Below are 12,157 nucleotides of genomic sequence, written 5' to 3'. Positions count from 1 at the left end.
TCAGTCTAATTCCTTGTATGTTCATTGTAAATAGCATAGTTATGTTGTGTCAGAGGAGCATAAGCAGGACATTTTAAAGTTTTTTATTCCTATGCACTTTTGGCAGAAATGCTAAGGTCTAATTTTATGTCTATTCTTCAAATGCTTTCAGAATTTACTCTGCTTATTGAATATAAACATGTGACCTCCTGTTTTGATGAAAGAACTGAAGTCTCTAGCATTGAAAGCTTGGCTACAAGGGTGCTTCAAAAAGTTTGTGGAAAAATAAGATTAAAAGATAAGTTTTTAGGTGCAAACATTTTTTTAAATCCATACAGTTTTTCATACTACGCATTTCCCCTGAGCATATGGAAGTTCCACACAAGCATGAATTTGAAATTTCTTGCACTAAAATAAACCTATTTCTCATTCTGTTTCTTCATGAACTATTTGAAATATTCTCATACTTTTACACAATATTTTAAATTATCTTCATTGTTCAAAGAAACTCACTTTCCTTAAAGTGGGAAGTTTCTAATGTGATTTTGGTAGGATCTTTTTTTTTTTTTTTTTTTTTTTTTTTTTTTTTTTTTTTTTGACAGGCAGAGTGGATAGTGAGAGAGAGAGACAGAGAGAAAATGATCTTTTTTTTTTTTTTTTTTTTTTTTTTTTTTTTTAAGACTTATTGTTATTTATTTGAAAGACAGGCAGGCGCCTCAGCTCACTTGGCTAATCCTCTGCCTGTGGTGCTGGCACACTGGGTTCTAGTCCCGGTTGGGGCACCGGATTCTGTACCAGTTGCTCCTCTTCCAATCCAGCTCTCTGCTGTGGCCCGGGAGGGCAGTGGAGGATGGCCCAAGTGCCTGGGCCCTGCACCCCATGGGAGACCAGGAGGAATCACCTGACTCCTGGCTTGGACTGACACAGCACTGCAGCCGTAGCGGCCATTTGGGGGGTGAACCAATGAAGGAAGACCTTTCTCTCTGTCTCTCTCTCTCACTAACTCTGCTTGTCAAAAAAAAAAAAAAAAAAAAAAAAGAAAAGAAAGCCCAGGGACTTGAACCATCCTCTGCTGCCTTCCCAGGTGTATTTGCGGGGAGGTGGATCACAAATGGAGCAACCGGGACTAAACTGGCACCCATATGGGACACCCACACTCTCAGGCCAGGCCCTGATTTAGGTAGCGTCTTAATAAATAAAAGTCCCTTCAGTGAAAAAGAGGAGTAGAAACAAGGGGAGAGTTTCTAATGAATTTATATGAATACTAACGACCTGACTTGTCTCTTCTGTGTCCTTCTCCATCTCTTGTAAAATCTGGTATTCCACATTAGGTAATCTTGCCTTAAATTGGCAGGTATTTACACAACGTATGTCACTTTGAAATATGTAAATATGTTTACTTACCATGTTGTAAGTTCTGGAGATATTGAAAACCCTCGACTTCTTTATTTAGTCAAGGATATTTGAGAACATACACTACATAATATCTTAGAAGTAGATATTTGACTGTTTAAACATATTTATATGTGCATATCATGACTGTGTTCACTCACAAATGTGTTTGTGTTTTTAAGTTTATACAGATTGAGCAGCTCTAGTTTTAAAAATCTGGAGTTCAAAACACTACATAATCTGAAATTTTTGAGTACAAACGTGATGCCACAAATAGAAAATTCCAGATCTGACTTTGACAGAACACAATAATAATGCAGGTGCACTAAAAATATTGCATATAGTTGCTCTCAGCCTGTATGGAAAAGTTGTTTATAAAGCATAAATGAATTTGGTGTTTTTGTATTGAGTCCCATCCCAAGATAGGATATGCAAATACAAAATTTTGAAAATCTGTAACATTTCCAGTCCCAAGAGTTCAGAGAAGAGATTATCAACCTGTGTATCCATAGAGTTTGAATTATGATCATATGTCTTCTTATAGAAAACACAACACACTTTATACTACATCAATTATTGGTGATTCAAAATATATTTCTTTGTATTTTATTTTCTGAGTCTCTCTCTCCTACATTCACAGTTGCATTAAACTGCTGAAACTTTGGCACAAAAAGTTTAGTCGCAGCATTTTTTCTTAATGATATAAATGGAATTGAAAAATTGGGATAATAAAATTCAGCAAATACTTCTTTTAAATAATGCTGTGTCTTCTTACAGACACCAGCTCCTTTAGCTGGAGGTAACTCAAAAACTCGAATTATTTAAAACTCACAATTTTGAACACTTTTGAATCTCATGTCTTTTAAAATATCTGATATGACTTTTAATCCTGCCACATTCATTCTTTGACTTCCTGCAAAGGAAACGTGAATGAATCATTGAATTGCTCCAGCTAGGAAAGATGCACCTTACTGATACTGTGAGCTCCCAAAGAGCACACAGGAGCTGTGTCTGAGACGATAGAGAACATTCCCACAGCTATTATATTGCTGCTTGCTCTGTTCCCCCTCTCTTAGAATTCTAGAACTGGATAGAACAGGGATGAAATCTATCCTTACATATTGTTGATTCTGTGTTTGCATTGTCAGAAAGCATAGATTACTATTTGTTAATAGCAAAACAAACTGGGCCAAAGGTTACTGTGTATTTTTTTGAAAGCATGCTCAAGAAATTTACTGATTGTTACAAAGTTGTATTTTATTCAAAGCCATAAATTATAATATATTTTTGAAAATATTAAGTCTAACTGAGGAGCAAAGGAGTAATTCCATTATTGCTTATAAGAGCTCAGGCCAATTTAGAATGGAGACATATATGTTAAACAGCAAGGGGCTGGCGCTGTGGCGCAGGGGGTTAATGCCTTTGCCTGAAGCGCCAGCATCCCATAAGGATGACGGTTCGAGACCCAGATGCTCCACTTTTGATCCAGCTCTCTGCTGTGGCGTGGGAAAGCAATAGAAGATGGCCCAAGCCCTTGGGCCCCTGCACCCACGTAGGGGACCTGAAAGAAGTCCTGGCTCCTGGCTTTGGATCGGCGCAGCTCCCGCCGTTGCGGCCAACTGGGGAGTGAGCCATCGGATGAAAGACCTTTCTCTCTCCCTCTCTGCCTCACCTCTGTCTGTGTAACTCTGACTTTCAAATAAATAAATAAATCTTAAAAGAAAAAAAAAAAAACAGCAAATGGTCAATTTTCCTTTATTTGTCATCTGCCCAGAAAACAGATTTTATGTGAATGAGTAGTTTACTTGTCATACAGCTGGTAGTGTTATGGACTGATTTTGCTAGCTTTGTGACTCATGTGTTTGCCACTTGGTTTCCATCCCTGCCATGTCTGCTTGCTTTCATTGATTTGCAATTAGCTTAAGACCAGAATCCTATCATCTAATACTTGGGTAGCTGTCTCCACCAAAGAAAGGGGTTTTGAATGAAGTCGATACAATAAATGTTGATGAGTTAGATAATTCATTCAAGCAGAAGAAGCTTCACTGAGAAGCTGGAGCTTACCAAAAGCAGAATGCATGAATCTACTCCTGCTGCTTCTTCCCAGTGGAGGAAGATGCCATGGATTAGATTGCAATGTTGTGGCATGAGTAGGTCAGGAAATGGGAATTTTACCCTACTTCTCTGATGAGCTAACTATGTAACTTTGTTTTGCTTATCAGTAGAATGGGAAGGTTAGACCAGTTCTTTTAAATTACTTCCTATTCAAAGACTAATTCTTTTTAAGGAAGAGCAAAAGCATGTATCTCTAGTAATTTCCTGTGCCAGATAATGTTTCTGTTAAAACCCCAGACTAGGGTCTCTACAAGCTGAAATTTTAAAATCATATCCATAAAGTGAACTACCATCTCAGTACTTACACTTGTAATAATATAAAATTATATTCTTAGATCAGGAATTCCATGTTTTGTGATTTTCATTTTGTTTAGTTGTTGTGTACTTCATTTTAGCAATGTGGTATAATTTTCCTTTTTACCTTACACATTTATCAACTATCAGTAGTGAAGTTACTCACCTGTGTAACGGTTGCAAATAATATTTAAGTACTACAGAGCACAAATGTTCTTACTCCACATAGAATGGTTTTATTCTAATGCTCCCGTGCCCTTTGTCACTGCCATTGTTCCATTCCTCATGTACATGGGTGAAGGGAACAGACAACATCTATCCTAATGTATGGTTACCCAGTGAAGCCCAATAACAGTGTTGATAATGATGTGAAAGTAACTCTGCTATTTTATTAATCTCTATGTCATGTATTGTCTATTTCTTTTGCAGGTCATCCTTAAAGACTAATCAGAGAACATTTTACACACCTATAGAGGTAGGAAAAAGAAACATTTTTTGATTACTATATTTATTTTAGCTGTGTTTCAATAACTTACTCCTCTTATTAGATATAGATAGAATTAAGCTGCTTGTTCTGAATAAGTGAAAAGTATATATCTACTGGCTAAGCTGGAAATTATCTAACACATAGTATTTACTGGTATGAATTTTTTTTCCATGCCATTACCGAATTTATTTTTACATTTATACTTTTATCCCACATTCTCCATAATTTTATGGTAGCTTGACATTGCTATATATAATTTATACATATTAGGAAAATAATTTAAAACTTAGACATATACATAATACATATTGCATATAATATATTTAATGTGTATTTTTAGAAACTGAGAAATGTTGCCTACCAAATATTCATCTTTTTTGCTGTCTTAAACCTATAATGTTTAAAGAAACAACTAAAATAACCATACATATGATTAGTTGTCAGTGATTTAAAAAATAAATGTTATTTTGGAGGAATTTCTTCCAATATTTGCTTTGCCCAATAGAATGAAGAATATGTGGCCCTGTTCTTGGTTAGGCATATGTGAAGATAAATTTAGAATTTCTAGTCAAGTAAATACTTCTTTGATAATAACTTAATTGTAGTTATTTCAAACCAAATTGTTTAATTATAGTGAATCATATGCTAATTGTTCAGATGTAGGGCAGTGGCCCCTCCTACATTCTAGCACCTCTTTTCCTAATTCAGGACAAATTGTTCAATGCCTAAAAGAGTAGAACAGTACAGACTAGAGACACAAGACAAAAAAATCAAAAACAACGACATAAGAAAGCAATGGTTGACTCCTTGTCAGAAAGCTGTTGTAAAAAATGGCAAGATGGTTGCATTGTTTTCTACCTTGGTTGATGATCTCTTTGGCTTTCTATGTGTTTGTCAAGAATACTTCCCTCACTGCTCATGAGATTGTGGTTGAAATATCAAGTGCCTCTAGGATGCTAAATTTTCTAATTTATTAAGTACCTTTCATAACATCATTCTTGTGAACAGAGAGCAAATAACAAGAATTGTACAATGAAAGTGTGGCTTTTTGAATCCCATATGGAAAAAACATGTTAATTTTGGTGATCTGTTTGAATGATTTTGCAGTAGGTCTCAGATCACTGATGAGGCAGAATGCCTTGTTAGCTCTGTGTGAGGCCAATTCAGCTGCATACACTATAAAAAACTTAATTTTCTAGCTGTTACATTATAGTTCTAATCTGTACATGTCTTTTTGATGAAGCATTGTATGATTAGCTGACGAATGGCCAAGTTTTTATGATTTTATTTGTTCTTTCCATATTGTTCGTTGTACTTGTTGTACTTTCAAAGACAAGTTTTTGTTTTTTAATTAGCAATGCATGAGAAATCAGATTGCATGAATTTGTTACAGTTGTGTTTATCTTTAAATGAAACAAGGGATTTTCAAAAAGTGTATAGAAAATGAGTACTATGAAAAAATTGCATGGATTTCAAAATTATTTGCACCAAATAAATTCCATTTCCCTATCAAATTTATAAAATACCTTTGTGTTGCTGCTAATTGATGAAAGCTGTTGTTTTTTGGTCTTACGTTTAATCAAATTAGAATTCTACCTTGATATAAAACATAAGTTATTTTAGTGTAATTCTTTACTGGAGCTTTTCTTTTGAAATTTTAAGGTATATCTGCATATAACTTATGACTTTATCATTTTCCAAAATTAGTTATTGAAAAATGGCAATTATTCATTCAAATTCTTAGAGTCTATACATTTTATTCTTCTAGAATAAATATTATTAGTGTTTGAATGACTGAAACCTACAAAATAGACAATCATATTAAATAACGGGTCTACTCCCCTCAAAGTTAACTACTAATGAAGTTTTCAAATTTCTCCTTCTGTGTGAGTGGGAGGGAAATTATCGGGAGGGGGGGAAGCCATTGTAATCCATAAACTGTACTTTGGAAACTTATATTTACTAAATGAAAGTTAAAAAAAAATTCTCCTTCCAAAGTCTTTGTTTATATGTACAAGCATCAGTATCAATAGAAATATATGCATATAAAGCTTTCATAGCATATGCAGTAGTCTGTTTTTCTTTTTTTTTTTTTACCATTTGAATTATGGACATCCTTCTAAGTCAACACATGTTGTCCATTTCTCCCTTTTTAATGACAGCATATTTGACAATATTTTGAATGTATTATGATTTATTTAATAAGCCCTCTAAGCATTTTTTTAAAAAAACAAGAACTTAAAAATGGAATAATAGTAGGCTTTTCTTAATTATATTTTTTGGCAAGCAGACAAAAGAATAATTCCCACTTGCACATTGCATGAAGAAAGGAAGGAATGAGAAAAAGTACTAAAGAAGTATGGAAAATAGGATTAGATAAGTACAAATAAAAGGTCAGGGAGGAGAAACACTTATACTAAACATGTTTAAGTATCTGTGCTGTGGTATGTAAAACTGAAAATCCACTAGTTTCTTCAAGATTCATCCAAAATGACACTTCCTTCCACAAAAACCGCTTGCCTCTTCCCTCCATTTCCTGCTGTCACCAGTTGTCTTATATCTCCATGACACTTTAAGGAAAAATATATCTTATCAGGTCACACAGAAAAATTCATTTTGTATGTAACTTTCTTTTTCTTTAGCTGCCTGTTAACCGCTGGAGGGTAATGATTGTATCTTATTCAGTTTTGAACCTCACAGATGCAGAATAAATATCCCTTTAATTAAATTGGATTGAAGTATGAGAAAAGGGAGCAATCAAGTAGAACTGTTAAATCTCACAAAAATGTTTTAAGGTGACATTCTGTGCCTTTCTATTATCCCTGAAATAAATCATAATCAGTTATTATGATGGATTAGACACAAATAATAGAAGCACATGGTTCCTGATATAAGATGAAAATTATTTTAAATTGAATCTTAATGATTCTTTGTGGTATTCATGTTGAAAATCATATCTAGAAACCCAATAATTTGGAAAAATGTTTATAAGTTGGTAAAAAAAACATATATGTATGATGTTGAACTTGGATATATACTACTTGACGTAAGTCTAAAAACACATGGTCAGCTTCAAGCGTCATACCCATGTAAGACATTATTATTGTTTTTATTTTTAACAGTATAATCAAATTAGCTCTATAAATTAAAAATATATTTATGTACAAAATAGTAGTAACACATAAAAGAAGCAATTCCTTATGTGAATTCAGTTAGAAGAAAGGGAGTATTTGTCTTCAGTACTTTGTATAAAAGTGAAATAAATTGCTACTTATGCTGTTTGGATCTTTGACATTGTTTCATGTAATAAAGAGAGTTACATCAAGTTAGCATCAATCTTGAAAGAATTGCTGATTCCACCTTAATCTGAATTTAATGGTATTGTACATTTAAAATATGGTGAACAGATGTGCCAAGTTCAATTTCCTTTATAGGAAAATTAAGAATAAGTAGGTATAAAAGTCTCTTTTGCAACTGAATGCAATGCTCAGTACATACTTCTCATATGACTTACAGAAGTCAATAGCTCCCTACCTAGTTTCTAATAGTTTTTACTGGCAAGTTTTAGAGAAGGAAGAAAGGATCTTGGTCAATCTTTTTTAAGGTTCTGTTGTTTTCTTATTTTGGAGCTTGGTGCTGATCTTTTTAAACCCAGGTTTGAAACTTTTTTTAAATAAAAGCATTTGCAGTGTCTATTTTCAAAGTTCTGATCCCCTCATTATTATTTATTTTGTTAGGGTTACAAATTCAGGTGGCAGTAGGGCTCATGCATGCAACAATAATGAATGTAACAGAACAAATATCAAACAATAGGAAATGGTACTGACAAGGGAACAGATGATTGAATGGCCAACATCTGGTCTATGAGGCTACTACTACTAATTGTAATCAATTTTCTAACCAATAGGATGCCCCAGTTCCCACCACTCCCTAAAGGATTGGGGAATTGAATATTAGCAGTTGTATGTGAAATATTGTGGTTTTAAGTGTTGGCTAAAACTTTTTGAAAAAAAGAAGGAAAAATATCTTAAGCAGTCAATTTGTTACCTTTGCATAGATATCCCATAAATATTTGATCAGCCAATGAATGAATCACAAACCTCTAGAATAAACAAGGAAATTATCTTCTCCATTTGACCTTTCATATAGTATGTTAGGAAGAGCCAAAGTTGTGACAATAACTCTGGAGACTTAACCAGATAATCCTGCCTCTGTATTCCCAAAGACAATAAGAACTGAAGGGAGAGAGCAAGAGGGAATCAAATAGGTTAAGAAGGCATTGTTGAAATGTGTTAGGCAATACAAAAGAATGTTGGGTGATTAGCGGGTGTTTGGTGCAGCCACTTAAGTCATCCCTTGGGACACTGACATCCCATATTGAAATGGGTGAATTAAAGTCCCAGCTTCACTTCCAGTTCCAACTTTCCTGCTAATGTGTAAGGCAGCAGATGATGACTCACATATGTGAGTCTCTGCACTCACACAGGAAACCCAGATGGAGTTTTGGGCTTTAGGCTTCAGACTGGCACAGCCTTGCTGTTGGGGATGTTTAGGGATAAACCAGTGGATGGAAGATTTATCTGTCCCTCTGCCATTCAAATAAAAAATGGAAAAAAGAGTATTGTATTAAATTATTATTTTAAAGGTATTTTTACTCTGACCCACAACTTATGCTACTAATTTATATATTTTTCTGTATTCAAGCTTTTTGAAAGTATTCTTTTATTATTTATAAAAGGAAATGGTGACTAAATATAATTTGTCAATAGGAAGTCAGCTCACTAGGAAAATAATAATCATACATGTATATCTTGTCCCATAATCACTGCTGAATAAGCAGGGAAAATGCACCCCTTGGGTGTTTTATGTGCAGACTCATATAGGGTTGACTTTCTTTTTAAGGTCTGCCCTTGCTTTTCTTCCCTCTTTTATCTCAATCCTTTGCTATCCTGTCACATGCTTCACTGTATTTAATAGTATTTTTTTTAAAGATTTATTTATTTATTTGAAAGGCAGAGCTACAGAGAGGCAGAGAGAGAGAGAAAGACAGAGAGAGAGAGAAAGAGAGAGAGAGAGAAAGAAAGAAGAGAGAGAGAGAAAGAAAGAAGAGAGAGAGAGAGAGATGTCTTCCATCTGCTGGTTCACTCCCTAAATTGCTGCGGAGCTGCACTTATCTGAGCCAGAAGTCAGGAGTTTCTTCTAGGTCTCCCATGCAGGTACAGGGGTGCAAGGACTTGGGCCATCTTCTACTGCTTTCCCAGTGTGGGGAGCAAACCGGACTAGACTGAGTTACTGGAATTAAGACTTATTCTATGCATCTGCTCTCCCACAATATGGCGCTGGGAGAGAAGTAAACAGCTTCCGCACAGCTGCCTCCAGTTCAACCAATAAACTGTAGGACTTGCTCCTGATTGGAGGAGAGCAGCGTACTCGGCGTGTGGGCAGCCGAGTTGGGATTGGCGGAGGAGGACTATAAAGGAGGAGAGAGACGGCATGCACCGGGAACATCTAAGGGGAACATCTGAAGGAACACCTGTGCAGCCCCCGAGACGAGCCGGCCGGCGGTGTGCCGCTCCCCTGCGGAAGTGGGGAATGTGGCCAGGGGGAACTGCCCTTCCACGGAGGTGGAAGGGATAGTAGCCAACCCGGGAAGAACCAGCAGCAAAGCCGGGGAGGGCCGAGCAGACGAAAGAACAGCGCAGGGTCCTGTGTCGTTCCTCCACGAAGAGGGGGAGCGACATAATGGTGCCGTGACTCGGATGTGAAGCCTAGGCAGGGTTTTGTGTCGTTCCTCCACGAAGAGGGGGAGCGACATAATGGTGCCGTGACTCGGATATGAAGCCTAGGCAGGGTTTAGTGTCGTTCCTCCACGAAGAGGGGGAGCGACATAATGGTGCCGTGACTCGGATATGAAGCCTAGGCAGGGCTTAGTGTCGTTCCTCCACGAAGAGGGGGAGCGACACCCAGGCCACTACAGAGAGCTGGATCAGAAGTGGAGCAACCGGGTCTCGAACCTGGCACCCATATGGCTTTACTTGCTTCGTCCGATGGCTTTCCCCTTAATAGTGTTTGTTTAGTTGTTCGATGTCCCTCTTCCCTAGTAGAACTGGGAATCTTGAGTCCAGAAACAGTATATTTAAAACTGTTTTCAAAATAATTATAAACGTTGAAGCAGTTTTCACTGATTGGTTAAGGGTCCTTAGAAGAAGAGGCACCAGAAAGTTTGCTTTCTTTCTCCTTGCAATGTGAGGACATAGTAAGAAGGCCATCATCTCCAAGCCAAGACGAGCGTCCTCTCTAGGGAATCTCATCTACTGCTATGCTGATCTTAGATGTCCCCACCTCTAAATTGTTAGAAATAAAAACCTCTTGCTTTAGCCACCAAGGGTATGGTCCCGTGTTATGGGTGTCTTGAGTTTACCGTAAATAATATTGACACATTACTACTGTCTCATCCTCAGTTACCGGTCAATTTTCATCAGTTAAACAAGTACATTCTGATTGAGGTTTCCTTAGAGTATAATAATTTGTTTCTGAATGGTACACCTTGTTTCCCAGTTATGTTTTGCTCACTTTTGTTATGTAGAAAAGTTCTCTAGATTTTTCTTGACATTTGTGATTCTGTTGTATTCGAAAATGACATGCCAATTATTGTCTAGAATGGATCTAATTTGGGTTTGTCTGATGTAGGATCCATAGTTTATACAAATTTAGATCTTACCCTCTAGGATGGTATATGGTATAGAGATTGTGTTCAATAAATGCTAATTGATAGATTAATGATTGAAAGCATATGCTGTGATACTAGACTCTGAATCACCTATCTAATGCTAAGGTCAGCTATTTCAGAAATGTTCCATGTTTGTAAACTAGAGGGAGAAACCCTCAAAAACCAGACACTGGTGTTTTCCTGTAGCAGTATTGAGGTCCATTCTTTAATCCATGCAGTGAGTGTACATATGCTAGCCACAGTGTAAGTTACACTTGCTTTTTTTGAAAAGTACTTCTCAAAGCATGGATTTGCTGTGGATTGCTTCCAGTTCACATGTTATTTCTGGTTGATAAAGACATAAGGAGAGAAAACTGAGAAGAAAAATTTAAAAGCCTTTTTAGCATTTTGACAAAGTGATATTATTTCTGCTGAATCTAATACTTCCAAAATGATCTTTTATTTTATCCAGTTACTTAAATCCCATTATGTTAATTGCCATAATTATTGATATTTGTGGATTGTAAATTAGCAAATACAATCATTTACTACAGTTTGTGACCATTTTCTATTTCTTTATGGGAATGAGAGTAGAGTGGGATAAATGTAACAAAGAACATGATGGAATTTGAAGATTGGATAGGATCTTTCCAGTTTATACAGTGTAGAAATAGAAAATTTAGATATACCAAAAATGTAAGAGTTTATGTATTTGTGCAAAATGTGTGTACTTGTATGCATGCTTGTGTGTGTATGTGCTTTTGTGAATATGCACATGTAAATGGGTATTCAAATGTGTCTGAAAATTTGCATCCTGGGTGTGTTTCTGAGTGTTCAGGAATGCACATATTAAGCTCATAAAGCTGTGCAATACTAATTTTAGCTCCAGTGTTCTTAACTGTAAAATGAAGGACTTAGACTTAATGCTTCCATGAGTACTCTCTTCTCTGACATTCCTGAGGAGCCTGGGGAGGCCGCTCAGCTTGGAGTTTCCAATGACAGTGCAGCTCATGTCTCCAATGCTAGGTGATCTGGATCCTCCCACATCCGATTGCATTGTATTCCAAAACTTTGGTTCTAGTATGTTACCCTACATAGAACATTCTCTTTTTCTGCCTTCCCTTCTTGAACTCAAACCTCAACATTTCCTTCCTTCAACCACAACACACCTAGAATTCCCA

At 36.2% G+C, this 12,157-nt stretch overlaps 1 long non-coding RNA gene across 23 annotated transcripts in view; it reads left to right on the top strand.

Moving 5' to 3' along the window:
- Nucleotides 1–12,157, top strand: part of LOC103350594 (uncharacterized) — a 663,701-nt gene that overhangs the window by 451,508 nt on the left and 200,036 nt on the right. For all 23 annotated transcript variants that reach the window (XR_007924754.2, XR_011387766.1, XR_011387768.1 and 20 more), the window contains one exon: nt 4,210–4,255. This is a non-coding gene — a long non-coding RNA (uncharacterized lncRNA). The remainder of the gene's footprint in view (nt 1–4,209; nt 4,256–12,157) is intronic.

Source organism: Oryctolagus cuniculus, chromosome 4, assembly GCF_964237555.1.
Source record: "Oryctolagus cuniculus chromosome 4, mOryCun1.1, whole genome shotgun sequence".
Taxonomy (NCBI): Eukaryota; Metazoa; Chordata; class Mammalia; order Lagomorpha; family Leporidae; genus Oryctolagus; species Oryctolagus cuniculus.
Note: the sequence above shows the minus strand (reverse complement) of the source record. Positions and strands in the feature narration are given on the sequence as shown.